This window comes from Thermobia domestica, chromosome 1 (genome assembly GCF_964235325.1).
Source record: "Thermobia domestica chromosome 1, izTheDome1.hap1.1, whole genome shotgun sequence".
NCBI lineage: Eukaryota > Metazoa > Arthropoda > Insecta > Zygentoma > Lepismatidae > Thermobia > Thermobia domestica.
Genome location: NC_137454.1, coordinates 75,091,894 through 75,107,141, shown reverse-complemented (window position 1 = coordinate 75,107,141; position 15,248 = coordinate 75,091,894). Strand labels below are relative to the sequence as shown.

Sequence of the window (15,248 nt, the reverse complement as noted above, 5' to 3'; positions counted from 1 at the left end):
AAACTCAAATCCAATCGTAACCAAATGTCTTTGCCACTGGGCCCCAAACTTGAATATATCCAAGTGCCATAAGTGCTTTAATGCGTTGCCCAACGTTTTCAATTATTATTTATTGATTTTACTAAAGTAATCTGGCACTGGAGTCAAAAGTGCATTTATAGCTTGGTTTCATGTCTGTTAACAATAATGATCTCGACATTAATTTCTTTCAAGTGAAAATATAACTATTTAACCTAATGCATAATTACGAATTATCACCGACCCCAAGACCATTTATCGCATTTAAGCAAAATGGAAAAGACAACGTTAATTTTGAAGTTAATTGACCAAGCCTCGTACATGAAGGAAAAATCTCGAAGCCTTCTCTCATCGGTTTGGTATGTTAAGTCTATGTGTTGGTGCTCTTGGCTTCAACCAAATCGCCCAGAACTCCCTTATATGGTAAAAAAAAGAAAGAAAATCGCTCAGCGTTCGTTCCACGAGGAAGACTCATCGATATTTTTAGCCATGATTCTGGTCCCAATGTTACGAGTGAAAATCGGGAGTTTCCCGGCTGACCCATAGTTAGCTAAGGAAATCTCCAGCAGTGTTGCTAATTAAGCGACTTTGTCGCTAGAACTATCGACTTTTGGAAGAGTCTAACGACAAAATTTTTTATTTAGCGCCTTGACAAATCTAGCGACATTTAGGAATTCAGATATTTTGTTCTATATTTATATTAAAGGTTCCAAAATTTTGCAGTTCGTGATACTAATAATTACTTTTACAAACTCGGTTGCATTACTACTATGAGCGACTTACTTCGCTGGATTTATCGCTGCTATGAGGAGTTTGCCCTTCTTCTCTGCGGGTTCGGAAATCTGGGAATTTCCCATACCTAACTAGTTGCGCCATAGCTGGTAACTTCTTGTATTGCTCAGTGCGTGTAGTCTGCAATGACAATGGCGCTGGAGAACATTGTGCTTTTCTTGTTCAGTGTAAAAAAAATGAAATGAAATCTTTGAGTTTTACGTTTCACGATTATGCCGGTTAGACTAAAGGAGACGGTGATGATGAGTAATGAATGAAATGGTGGAATGAAGAAAGTGGGAGGAAACGGGAAAACTCCGAGAAAGCCCACGCACACGGTGTTTGTCCATCACAAAGTTCACTTGGCGAGGATTGGAATCGAATCCGGGACCCCTAGCACCAGAGGTGAACGCTCTACCACTGAGCCACTGCGGCTTATTTCTTTTTAAATATTCACAATTTTGAAATTTCTCAATTTATATTTTACACGCGTTCTAAAAAAACTGTTCCATTACTTGTAAAACTAACCTAATACAAAGATTTTTGTTATTTTCCCTATTGTACTAATTTTTCCGGAAAGAAACAGGTAAAAAACGATTTTTTACCATCCTGTTCAAAATTTCCGGAAATTTTACGACATTACCCTGACTTCCGTCTTTCTGAGTTTGTATTCTCGTGATATAGCCCAATCAAACTTTGTCTATTGTTGACTTTCCCCTTACTTCTGAAATTCCATTTTTATCCCTGGATCAAAGTATAATATGAAAAATATTCTGTGGGAAAGATTAGTTTAATTTTGCTGTGAGAAGACATATGGGGATCTGTATACAGGGTTAGTGAAACGTATTGGGACAGAACAATAATAACGACATGCCTGGACGGAGGAAAAATAAATGTTACAAATGGTATTATTGCAAAAACTGCACTGATTTGGAGTGTGGTCACCATGGCAGGCATCTTGAATTCCGCCATATTGCATATCACACACTATTATTTTAAATGTAAAAGGTTATGATTTTACACTTCAACTTAGGCTTGAATATTAGCACAAATGAGAATGTGAACTCATGTTTGACACATCATCTGTTTGAGACAGAGTGGGCTATATTTGACATATGTATCTAATAGAAAAATGTATCATGATATGGCAGTAACAAAGAGAAGCATAGACGGAGGAAAAGCAAATGTTACAATTTGGCATTAGTGTATAAACTGCGTTATATGATTTAGTGTACATCATGGCAGCCATCTTGAATTCTGCGTATTGTTCCGCATACCACACAATATTTTTAAATAGAAAGAGTATGTGTTGAGTTTTGATTTTGAGTTTGACGTCCCGTTCAGCAGAGAGGCTATATGAAAAGAAGTATGTGTGTCACATAAACTGATGGTAGAATTTTCCTACAAACTACATTCATCGCCCTTTCAAAAGCATCAGAGTCTACATTCTTTATTATTTCCGTAATTTCTCCGGGAAAAAATACGCCACTATCATAGGAACCACGACTTGTCGCGGTGGTATTTATAGGCAAAAGTTCAACTAAAAAGAGGAAGTGAATTCTAAGAAAACTACAAGAAGGACGTTGAAACAAACATACACACTTCCACTGGCTAATAGAAAAAGGAAAACAAAAATAGCTACATGTTTTTGCCTTCTGAGTACTCATATCTTTTTGGGAATATATACTTGACACAGCATGTCATTTAAATTTACGCAATACGAGACCTGTACGCATGAAGGTGAAAAATATTCGTGAAAAGTAAACAGAAGTGACTAGTTGTATGCTGCTGTTGTTTTCTAACAGTCAACTCGTGTTCAACTGCCGGAACTGACCTCGATAGTTACGCCTTAACTTAACGCCTTGTAACAAGAGGGCAACTATAATTACCCATGGGTATCTTGCAGCTATACAGCAAGCTGTGTGCTTTCTGTGTCACTCCCTCTCTGCCCCTGGCTGTGTTTGCGAAAATATTTTCTTTTCATCCTTTGGGGTAAGCAGTAAGACACCATTGCACACCTTGGGAGAGTGGGAGAGAGTAACATAAGGTGATCGAAAGACGACCGATGTTAGAGTTCATAGTTTTGAGCAGTGGCGTATACTGGTTTGAAGGCGTAGGCTACCACTGACCTTGTATATTATTATTATTATTAATGATAATAATGAAAGTAATAATAATAATAATAATAATAATCGAAATATGCATAACAATGAACAAAAAGTTTTTGATGTGTTTTGTTGAACTTTTTTTTTGAGACTGTTAATGTTTTCCACCGTAAATGAAATTCCATCATACATTTGCGCATACATTAGCAGAGTCGCCTCTGTTACTGACGTTGGTTGTCATTCCGTACCAGTCTTTGCAAAAATTCTTAGTATAGTAACGTAACGCAAAAATGCAAACTGTAATTACAATTGTTATGTTTATTATCGCTACCTAAATCGCATTTTTTTGCGTTGTGTTAAACGATTCTCGGGCCTTTTTTGCGGAGCCTTTTGATCCGGGCCCTTTTGATAAAGGGCACTTTGATTCTGCCTTTTGACACGGGCTCTTTTGTTGCGGAGACCTTTTGATCCGGGCCCTTTCGACGCGAGGCCGTTTTACTTGGGACCTTTTGTAACGGGGCCTTTTTGACCCGGACCCGTTTGACGCAGGGCCTTTTGACTCGGGTCCTTTTGTCTCGGGACCCTTTGGACCCGAGCCCTTTTTATGCGGGGCGTTTTGATTCGGTCCTCTTTGACCCGAGCGCTTTTGTTGCGGGGCCGTTTTGACTTGAGCCCTTTTGTAGCGGGGTCCCTTTTGACTCGGGCCCTTTTTATCAGGGGAGTTTTGATTCGGTCCCTTTTGTTGCGGAGAATTTTTCACCCGGGTTCTTTTGACGTGGGGCCGTTTTGATTCGGGCACTTTGTAGTCGGGCTCCTTTCGACCTGGGCCCGTTAGACACAAGACCCTTTTAACTAGAGGCGCTCTTGACCGGGCTCGTTTTGACTCGGGCCTTTCTGTCTTTGCCCTTTTGTCTGGGGCCCTTCTGACATGGAACTATATATATAACGCAGCAGCTGAAATACCTGGGGCATGGGGCCTGGGGAAGTATGAGTAAATCGATGATCAATCGATCCATGGCGCAGTAAAATTAGCTACATCATTGTTCATATATATATATATATTCTCCCGACATCACGTCTGGAGATGAATGTTCTGACTATTACGCTATGGCGGCGAAAGACTATATACGCTATCAATGATAAATGTTATGACTTTTAACTAAATATATAGGGAATAAAACGAAAACTTCTATATCGGTATTTTGCGCCCCCCCCCATTGGAAAAAATCCCGCCGACGTTAGTGATTATGATGTTGCTTAGTTACTGTATTATATTGTTTTATACACGGAATAAATACTTCTGTGTTTTATATAATAATGAGAATCTTATTTACATTTATTACAGCCCTTGCTTTACGTATTCACGTTCAGCGTAATCAGTTTCCATTCTCAAATAATTACAGTGAGGTGAATGAAATAATTCACGCATACATTTAGGAGTTAGAAAAGTGTTCTGCGAACATGTCGTAGTAAATTCCTAGTAACAGTAATTAGCTCAGTTGGTCTCTATAGTCCCCTAGCGAATTACATAAATCTTACAGATGTATCTCATTCTTTCTCTTCTTTCTACATCGTGTCTGAAGATTAATTTTGGACAAATAGGCTACAGAGGCAATTTTAAAAAGTAAAATGATCTACGCTATCAGTGACAGATGTTGTGAAGTTTAACTTAGCATATAAGGCAATAAATTGAAAAACGAATCTTTTCAGAGACTACAATGCACTGATGCTTCAAATCTGTGCCTTTACTGCCTATACCAACGTTATTTCCCTAGTCAAAATAAAAAGTCTGCAAAATTAATCAAAATATATTATGCAACCATCCCTTCCTTAGAGTACTGCGCGGTCATATACCCGTCACGGCGATGTAAAGGCACTTTTGGAGACGAGGATACAGTTGAATTTGGATAGATGCGACTTTTGAATTTCGTTGTAGTTCATGTCACTCATTCTGTTCTGTTGATTAACTGAATGTTGCCCAACCAATGTGTTGCTGCTAAATTTTAAAATTTAAAAACTAACTTTAAAACGTTCAAATGGCCTATAATCCTCGACTTGCTATGATATATTTTATTTAAGTCTTCAATAATAATTCAAAGGCAATTTTGATTAGTTGTTGCCAGTCGACACCTACAACAAAGCACAATTTATAACAAAACGTAATCTATCTGCTTCGTCAATCAATATACGTATTTTATACTTTTTTTGCATGTTTATGCTTTCTTTCTTTCTTAAACATAGCTAGAAACATTGTTTTTTGCATACTGTTACATATACTCATACACCAACGTTATTTCCCTAGTCAACTCATACTATACTCATACTCAGTCCCTATACTCATTTTAAGCATATTCATTTATACATATTTCTGGGGATTACCGCCACCTGTAGTGTTAAGCCAATCAGGTCCGTATTCGAGGGCTTTAGAGGGGCCGGGCCTCCTAAAATTTTATGGGCAGGCTTGCAAATGAACTATAACATGAACTATAACTGACTATAATATGGTGATGAACAATAATAAGGTTGGATCGCCTTCCACTACATTTTTGGGCTGGCTGCTGGCCTGAAACCTATCAGGAGTGAGGGATACCGGGGAAAGCAGTGATGCCAACCTGTCCTATGGAGAAAATCCTATTTTGTGTAATTTTTTTCGTCAAATTCTCGAAATGGGATAATGGGATTTTTTTCGAAATTGGCAGCGTATGTGGGACTTTCTATTGCTTCATCAACACCAACAAAATTCTCTGTGGGCAGGAAGTAAACTGAGTGTTCAATAAGCTTGAAACAGGTTTTGATTATCGAATTTTGTCGCCGAAAAATGCATGCTAGTACGAAAGTGCAGTTTATTGATTTGGTAACTTAAAGAAAAAGAAAGAAAAAGAAACTAGCAAGGAAATTCAAGCGTTTAGAGTATAAAGGTGTTATTGAACAAATTGAATATGACGGGAAAATCCACAACTTCACATACCGCGTTCCTCGTTTCTAAATATATGCACTCAGACAAGGACTAACCAAATAATGTGTTACGTAGCATGATTAACTTATAACACGTTCATGAATCGCCAGAATGAAAAGTTTCAAAAAATATAACATACACATTTATCCTCTAAGCACTTCAATTGTGCTCTGGAATTTAGAAAGAAAAAAGAAGAAAAAGAAAAGAACCAACGGAAGAAAGTAAAAAAAAAAGTAAACGAAACAATCAACTTCGGACACGTTCCACATGAAATGACTGAAGATTCTTCACTAAAGAATAAAGTTTTTCTATTATAATTAGGTTAAGTAGAAGATGATGGCTTAAAGATGTGATGGGGACACTAAATTCTGACAACAAAATAGCCTATATTTGTTTTCATCAACATTTTCTATTCTTCCTTTGAAATAAGGAAAAATTCTTTTCTTAAAACTATTCCTAAATGTAGATCCAGGCGTACGAATATATAACTAACTAATAACTGATACTGAAGAAAATTAATGTTACAGAGTAGATTCATTTTCCATATTTTATAAGTTTCTTTTTTATTTTTTGTAATCAGTGTAACGTGGGAAATTCAAGAGCAAAATGGGGAATTTCTGCCTGTAAACATGGGATTTTTTTTAAGTTTCAGGTTGGCACCATTGGGGGAAGGGAAAGAAAGAAAGTTGAGTTGATTGTAGTTTAGCGTCCCGTTCAGCAGCGAGGCTATATGAGACGTGGACCTACTGATTAACGTGGAATCCGAATCACATACATGAGCTCCCACCGGGAATCGAACCCGGGGTGAAAGAAAGAAAGGAATGAGGAAGGAAGAAAGCAATCTGAGACCAATGTGTTAGAAACTATCCGATATTTTGCATTCTATGAATGAGACATGCACAGGAAAAAAACCTTACTCATTCAGAATCGCTGGCCTGAAAAAGTTGTTTTAGTCCCCCCCTCCGGAAATGAACTCAGGAAAGGCAAAGGCGTTAGTGACTATGATATGGCGGTCACGATGTAATTACATATAGGGTATTGAACACATACAGAAACAACTTTATTTTGTACTAAAATGTTATTTTATTTTCTGGCCTTTCTAAAATATAAGAGACATTTAGGAAGGAAGCACTAATGTATTCCTTGTTTAAAGAATTTTAAAAGAACCATCTCTCTTTGTTGGCAATTTACTTCAAACTAAATGGTTTTTAGTGATATTAACGCAAGACTCAAAACGGAAAGTACTGACGTCCGTATCCATATCCACCACCATATCCACCATATCCATATCTGCGGCCATATCCTCCATATCCTCCATATCCTCCATATCCTCCATATCCACCGTATGCAGTCACAGCACTTAAAGCGAATAGTGCTATTATCAGCAAAATCTAAAACAAAAACACAAAATTAATTATAACTTGAAGGCAAAAAACATTTTAGAATCTCCCTTGCACTATGCTTAGAGTAGATGATTGTGTGTGTGTGTGTGTGAAATATCTCATCCAAACATTTTCATTTGAGATAATTAATTTTAACACTACCTGTGTCCATCTTTCACATAATACTTTCGCATTTTGTGTAATCAATTTTGTACAGACTTTTAATTTTGTTGTAATACAAGGATACACATTGAAGACCACTTTCCTATATAAAACAGACATGTAACAGATAATAAAATATTTTCAGTCAGAATGATTTTCAAAATATTGAAAAATTCAGTAAATACCAGCAGAAAAATCAACTATGGTACAAGTATTTGTTCCTCTCATCCGGAGCAATGTTGTATTAGTACATTCAAATGGATAATGCAAAGTATTATTGTTAATAAAAGTTGTATTAATCTTATTAGTAAATATAATATCATTCACACTTCCACATACGTTATTCAAATAATATTCGGAGCATCAATGTGGCTGCAACAAGACTACTCATCCACCGTTGACACACACACAACTAACTGCATGATAAAAATTTTGTTAATAGAAAAAAATATCTTATGATTTGGGATTAAGCCTAGCATATTCAGTATCTCTGCTGAGGAAGAATTGATACACCGACTTACGAAATCATTAACTGTGGATAATACCGTAAAATGGAGTTTTGAGAACCTGAAAACTAAATTTAGGAATGATATATTCCAGAGTTGTAGCCCAATGGCCATAAAGAACAAACTGATGACCCAATAAAAACAATGAGGATTGTGAATCTAGATTGGTATCCATTAGTAAGAGTAATATTTTTGAAGGGGAGCCATTTCTTCAAGAACTCTGCTAAATGTAGAACTTCAGCAACTAGATTGAAATTGCTGTAACAGCGTTGCTATACCGGACAGAAAAGAATATGAGAATCATCTACATCAATCATCACAAAACATCAATACAGTGGTCCATAATACTATACATTCTTGACTGATAAAATAATATATGGAAAGAAGAAACGATCGGGAACGTAGAAATGTCCCTTTCTTTTTGCGTGACTCCTATGAAGTATTTGTGATTATTTAAAATGAATCGTAAATAAATTATTTATGATTATGGGCAAGTCCATTAGCATTACAATTGATGCTGATGATAGCAAAAGTGCGGTCTTATGTGTATTTGAAACTCAAACGCACATGCAAATTATAATAGAAATTCAAAAAAGCCTTTATTATCGCAGAAGAATACCATCATTACTCGCTTACAGGAAATAATATTTGATTACTTTAGGTTCGTCAAATAAGTTTTAAGGAATTACTTTTGTATCTACGTACTCATAAAACTTGCAGGTAAAATACATATTTATCTAAAACAAGAGAAAATATTTATCAGCCGTTTCAAGTTAAATTCAAATATAGATATTCTTTTTTTCCCTTCCTAATCTAAGTAGCCTTATGTTAAGTAAAGAGTCATAGTAACGTATTCGTTGAGTCGACTCGAGTTCGATCTACGGTTTGCCGGGTGCAAAATCCCCCCCCCCCTAAAACTTCGTAACTCAACATACATTTGTATATTTTGTCAATGAAACTGTATTTGCTTAGCAGGGAAATGATTGATGTAGGATGAACATTTGATTTTTTATTTAATCTATATTCGTTCTCTTATACAAAAACAATGTACACTGAGAAAAATGCATTATCCGAACAGCGGTATATTCTACAAATATACGGAATCCTAGTCTTCTACCAAATTCCGTAAGGGGCACACTTTATTTATATAGTACAACGTAGTACCCTGTTCCCGCTTAAATGTTACATCATGCTACTGCAAGAAGTCTGTCATCTAATAGTCTTCCGTATATTGCATACGTCAGCTGGTGTACGTCCATCTCTATGTGAGATCTTAATCGCCCGTATACAGTTCTTTCTTTCATACGGAAAGTATTTTTATTCGGAACACTTATATAGAAAGTACGTATAAAATATACGTTTCCAGTTATGCGTTTGCTGCAGGATGTTACGTAGGGTTGTACGAAAAGTCCAAAAACTACAAGATTTACGTATTTTACCTACGTTTTTACGTACATCACATACTCTTTTCATCAGTGTTGTTCTATCACTTTTAAAAAATATGTAGGTAGAATTATTTTTCAATTACTTATCGCCTTTCTGGATACAGAATAATGCCCGTTCAATACTACGTAGACGAAGTGGCTTGTAGTATTGCCTCCTCCTTCCAAAAGCTTCGATCCCTCCAACAAAAAAATTTCGGTGTGCGCCTGGTGTGATTCTTTACTTTAACACAATTTGAAAATCTTATAGGTGTTTCCCGTGTTGAAGCTACCCTTTACTTTCTACATAGCAAATGAAACATATTAGATAGTCAATCAAGGATACAACACCGGTAGATTTTTCCGATTATTTTGATGAAAAAGGGGAAAAACAATTGTAATATGCGTTCACCCTAGAAAGGAGAATACAAACTCCTGGAGTGACGTTGATAAATGTATATTACAAAGTTTGTTTCACTGTTTATTTTGGAATTGAGCGTCTCTTTTTGCACTGAGACTATATGAGACTAGATCTATAGCTTAATATGGGATCAAAACGACAAGGATTTTCTCCAGAGATCACACCCAAGTCTTCTATATCAAACACTGTACGCTAACTATATAGTCAAAAGGGAATCATACACGCATTATATACGCATTATCAAAGTTGTACCGTATTCAGCTACAAGGGGCGCCTTTGTCATCTCGAGTTCATGCTCTTCTCTGAGAAATTATGAAGTTAATACATTTATAGCGTAGGTATGAGCTTATATTTCTATAATGATAGAACTTTTTGATATTTTTAAGAACCTGTAGCCTTATATTTTTAATGGTTTTCTTCAGAAATAATCAGAACTGAACGCATTGTTATTTGTATTTTACAAGAGTGTGACTTCACCAAAACGTTGTTAACCCCTTCATATATGACTTTTTTCGGAATTTTTTTGCAATGCTGTAAACATCTATGCCTATTCTGGCGCTTACTTAAACTAACAGATATTCACAAACCACAGGAAATCTGTAAGCTTCTGCCTTCTATTGACAGCAAGCGGGATACAGCCCCTCAAACATTGAAACGCGTGACACGCGCCAAAATACGGAAGTGAAAAGTGAAAAGCAACGCGTCCAGCGCGTCAAAATATGGCATGGGGTTTATAGTATTTGTCATTGCGCTCCCTCTCTAGAACACTTTAAGAAATACTTGTAAATTTTTTTTTTTTTTTTTTTTTTTTTTTATTTTGATTTCCATGTATCTTGCTAGTTCTGAGGCTATATGAGACGTGAAATTACTGTTTAACGTGAAATCCGAATAATGTGAGCTAGTGTCACAGACTAGTCTACTAGTTAGAAACGATGCAGGTTTTGTGAATTCAGTAAGTAGCACGCAATTATTTCACTCACAAAATTATTTCACGTACAAAACTATTTCACGTACAAAACTTTCGTTACAATCTTTTTTGACATAATATTCCCAATTAGTTAAGAAAATTTAACTAGTAGAGGTCAACTGCGCTTATATGTTTAACGTGCGTGCCTTACATGTGGAGGGCCTCATTTCGAATCCCATCGGAACTAATATGATTCGGATATCAGGTAGGCTGCATTTCCACGTCTTATATATCTTCTTTGTCGGAAGTGTTGCCTCAAAAATCTTGCTAGTTTCTGTGCTTCTAGCCCTGCCCTACATAATAAAAGGCTTAAAAATGATCAGGAACATGGTTTCAAGTCCTCTTGTGACTCGTAATCTGATATGTGACGAAGGAGAGAGGACATCACTAAAGCTATTGTGGCTATTATACGTCGGACATTTTTACTGGAGAAAAAAATATCCTGAAATAAAAATTGATAAACTGAGCGGTAACTTCTACATTTTTCCTTCCTCAATTGGCTAGTAATTGAAAGGAAAGACTGAAGGAAGAACTTGTTCGATTACTCTACAAAAATGTTGATATGTACAGAAAGCTGCAAAGGCCTGTACAATTATCTTTCAATAGCTCTAAATACAAATTGAAAAAGTAAATAGTTTTCTTTGATTAGAGGAAAAGTAATAGGCTTTAAATTTACAGAAAACTGTGTTCAAATTTTCACTTGTAGCCATAGTTTTTGAAAAAGAAATTTTACGAGATTGGACTACTGCTTTGCATCTGCACTGTACAAAATCAACAAATCATTTTCTGTTTGTATGACACAGGTTTGTGTGCGGTAAACGGAGATCGCTTTTATGGTTTGAAAATTCTCTTCTGCTAATCACTGCTAATCACTAAAGTGCAATAGATTATTGAAGCTAAGCTAATATGTGCCTTATTCGTGTTTAATATCCCGATCCGAACTGCTACTATTCAAAACGAACTGTGAAATAATTGAACGTGTAAAAAAAAGGTAGTATTATCGAATAAAACAGTGTGGAGAAATGTAGCGTGTTGGATTTTCTGGCGTTTGTACAGTATATACTGAAGTGGCTAAAAAGGAATGCACTTCGTGATCTCCATTGTTCAGTTTGTCAGTTCATATTTGTAGTTAACGATTATAAATGTAATAATACTGTCTTATCTATATGATAATTTGTTCTCTCAAGTTTTATTACCTATTTGGCAAACATTATCAGAAATTAGGGCGAGAAATCGTAATCTGATTGCATCTTTACATTTTACTTTGTAATCTCTTGGTGTTATAGTGGTTTCTTTGGAGTTATACATTCCTTTACAGCATCAAGTCTGTGCGAAACAAGATGTCTAAAAGTGGGTTGTCAGTTTATTGCAACTCTAACATATTTCTCCATGTAAATTTAGTCTTGAAATGGACATACAATTTTTTTCATCTTGCAAGGAGTCAAAACGTGCAACTTTCTAGGTCGTCTTGCTTGCTACCTGCTATCACCCTCCCGCAGATATAAAGAGAAAACCATTTTCGCCGCTTCCGAAACAACGGATTCTTTTGATGGGGAGGGGAAACGCGCTAAAATACACGTTTTTAATGAGGAGGTTCAGTATTTCTCCACTAGATTGCAGTGCTGCATGAGTGGAGATTTCTTTCTTGCTTTCAGGAAGTTGTAATGCGTAAGCATTAAATAGAAAGATCGGGTTACAAGATTTTTTACTGACAGCTTCAAGATTCTTGTTTAGTGACAACCCAGGTTTAGGGAAATCTAAAGTGGGATCCGAACCATTACACGTATTTGTTTTTTCGAGGTACGTAAATAATCTTACCACTTGTCAAATTAAGGATTCTGTGCACTAGCCAGTGAGCCACTAAAGTGCACCCATTGTGCTCAATGATTACGACCTCTTGGTCGGAATGATTTTGATGCTCATAAACTGATTATAGGACAGAATATTTGAGTCACTGTTCAATACTGTGGGCAACAAAGCCTAGTGTCCTCCCCACTCGAGAGAAAAGCCTCTCCAACGCTGTGGCTGAGATACAGAGATAATGCACTCAGATCTCTCTTCCGCATTTCTCTCCAGCCTTCCTCTGTGTTACACATCAGCAGGAAATTTCAATAGCTTTACGCACGTAGAATTAGAAGAGTATTTTTCTACAAGTTGGAACTGAAAGGCTCAGTCCAGTGACAAATGACTAAGTCTTTGTCATTGAATTTAATAAAATTTTGTTCATGGTAAAGGAACATATAAGCGTAAATTGGTTCTACTAGGTCTCTAGTTCGAAACCTCAATCGAAATGTTTCCGGGTGCAGGACCAAAAGAGATTATTTAATAAAAACTGTTTCGAACCCGTGACAGACAGAGGAAGAAACAGAACTGAAAGCGCTGATCCGAAATTGATTTTGTGACAGTATAGGTTTTGGTTACCGAACTGTTATCACATTTATGCGAAAAAGACTGAAAGAAAAAAATTGCAAAATACAATGTAGTTACATTGAGATTTACTTCTTGAACATTTTGCAATTGAAACGAGAATTTTAAGGGAAAAATGAATCAAAGGATTGAGATCTTGGCCAATAATTAGTTTCTGGATCAAGTGCCTCAAAATTTTTGAACGTCCCCTAAATCGAGTTTTGGTATTTTTTACGGAAGAAGCGTATCATACTGAGTTAACTGACAATTTGTGTTTGGTAACACTGTATATAGTTCTCCAGATATAAGGCTTACAAGAACATTCATGATTGAAATGTACTTGATCTTTTTTTCCCAAAAAAAAAAAAAAAAAAAAAAAAATGCAAGACGCATGAAATTCAAGTCAAATTATATTAGTTGATTTGTAAACTGTACTTACCAGATAGAACTGCATGGTTGTAGTAGTGACAAATTCAACCAGAAATGAATTTACATATTCTCTTCTCAGAAAATGTTGCTTATATATATGTTCGAAACAGCACTTAAATGTCATTTAACAGACTGGAAATATTCCTTAACGACGTTATTTCTTATCACATTAGTTATTGGTTCATTTAAAGTTCTTTCCAAATAGGTCGTTTTTTAACTTATCCAAATATTTCTTGAAACCTGCTAATGTGTAGATATTTTCTACTTGTTTGTTTGATAGTAAATCTGTAGTCGTGATAAGAAATTAATATATTATTTTTGTTGTCACCTATGGTCTATTTCTACATATCTTAATATGCCCCCTGATTGTAAGCTATAACTTATTTAGTTATAATTTTGAGTTCTGCTGAACCAGTAAATCAAGAATCAACTGGACACTTCTTTCCTCTCTGGTTCAAAACAGCACATGAGGTTATTGAAATGAGAGAACTAGAATAAAAGGACAGATTAGCATGTTACAGTGCCTGAGTTAATATAGCTTCACATTAACAAGTGAAAATTGAAGTTTGATTTTTTCTTAACTAAGCCTACTCAACAATGAAAGTTCCCTTGCCACCGTCGTGTTGTTATTGCAACCGATTTCTTATTCTATTGAAGATTTACTAACGACTTGATATTTTGTCAATTATATTGAAACTAGAAATGGCAATACGTTTCTGCTACTTCTTATTTTAGTAGAAGGGATATATTTTCGGAACGGTCGCTAACTCTGTCTCCTTTTGTGCGAGCGGTCCTGGGTTCGATTCCGGTGGGGAAACTTGGTGAAAAATGTGTATAAGTTTTTAAAGGCCAATCAGTGGGAGTGAGGTTTTCCTGGATTTTCGTCATTCCCACTAGGCAAATACCGGGATGGGACCTAACATACAGGTTCCAGCCGTTTCCTTCGCTTACCAATCCTCTCTTCCTTCTCTTTCCTCGGGTAGTGTGATCGTCAAGGGACGTCATCCCTCATACGTCATGATTTAACATGGCCATAAATGCCGAAAGCCTAAAGATCAAAGTCCTAATCCTAATATTATTGGAACGCTCAATTGATTGCAGGATTATCGCTTCATGCTACCTATTACCGCTTTTACTTTAAAGTAATGAACGTTAAAACCGAAAGAGGTAATACCCTGGTTGAAATAGAAGACGTAAGAGAGAAAAAATAAAGTAAAATCTTTAGGTTTTACTTCCCACGTTTATGCTAGTTATGCTAGTTAGGCTAAAGGAGACGATGATGATGATAAATGAGGGAAATGGTGGAATGAAGAAAGTGGGAGGAAACAGGAGAACCCCGAGTAAACACACGCACACGGTGTTTGTCTACCGCACAGCTCACTTGGCGAAAGCTGGGATAGAACCAGAGACTCCATGCACCGCGACTAAGAGAGAACATAATGACTATTCTTAGAATGCTTTATTCGATACAAATGAGAAAAAAAAGTCTTCTCGATATTTATGATTGTTTTTGCTCCATGTAGCTCAAAATTGAAAGCCGAACTGTTGATTTCTATCATTTCCGATTTTAGTGGAGAGTTAAGGATGGAAACGAGACACATTCCTCGAACACTTAACGGATTACAGAAAACCGTTAATTGCTATTTATTATTCTGCCGTTTTTGCTCTGTAGTGATAACGTTAAAATAGTTGCTTTCCACCACT

General features: G+C 36.2%; 1 long non-coding RNA gene across 1 annotated transcript; it reads right to left on the bottom strand.

The window, feature by feature from the left end:
* Nucleotides 1–6,909: 6,909 nt before the first annotated feature.
* On the bottom strand, nt 6,910–13,707 carry LOC145686293 (uncharacterized). The gene is made up of 2 exons (XR_014131580.1): nt 13,555–13,707; nt 6,910–7,241 (listed from the first exon to the last, which is right to left on the bottom strand). It is a non-coding gene; the product is annotated as an uncharacterized LOC145686293 (long non-coding RNA).
* Between the last annotated feature and the right edge of the window lie 1,541 nt (nt 13,708–15,248).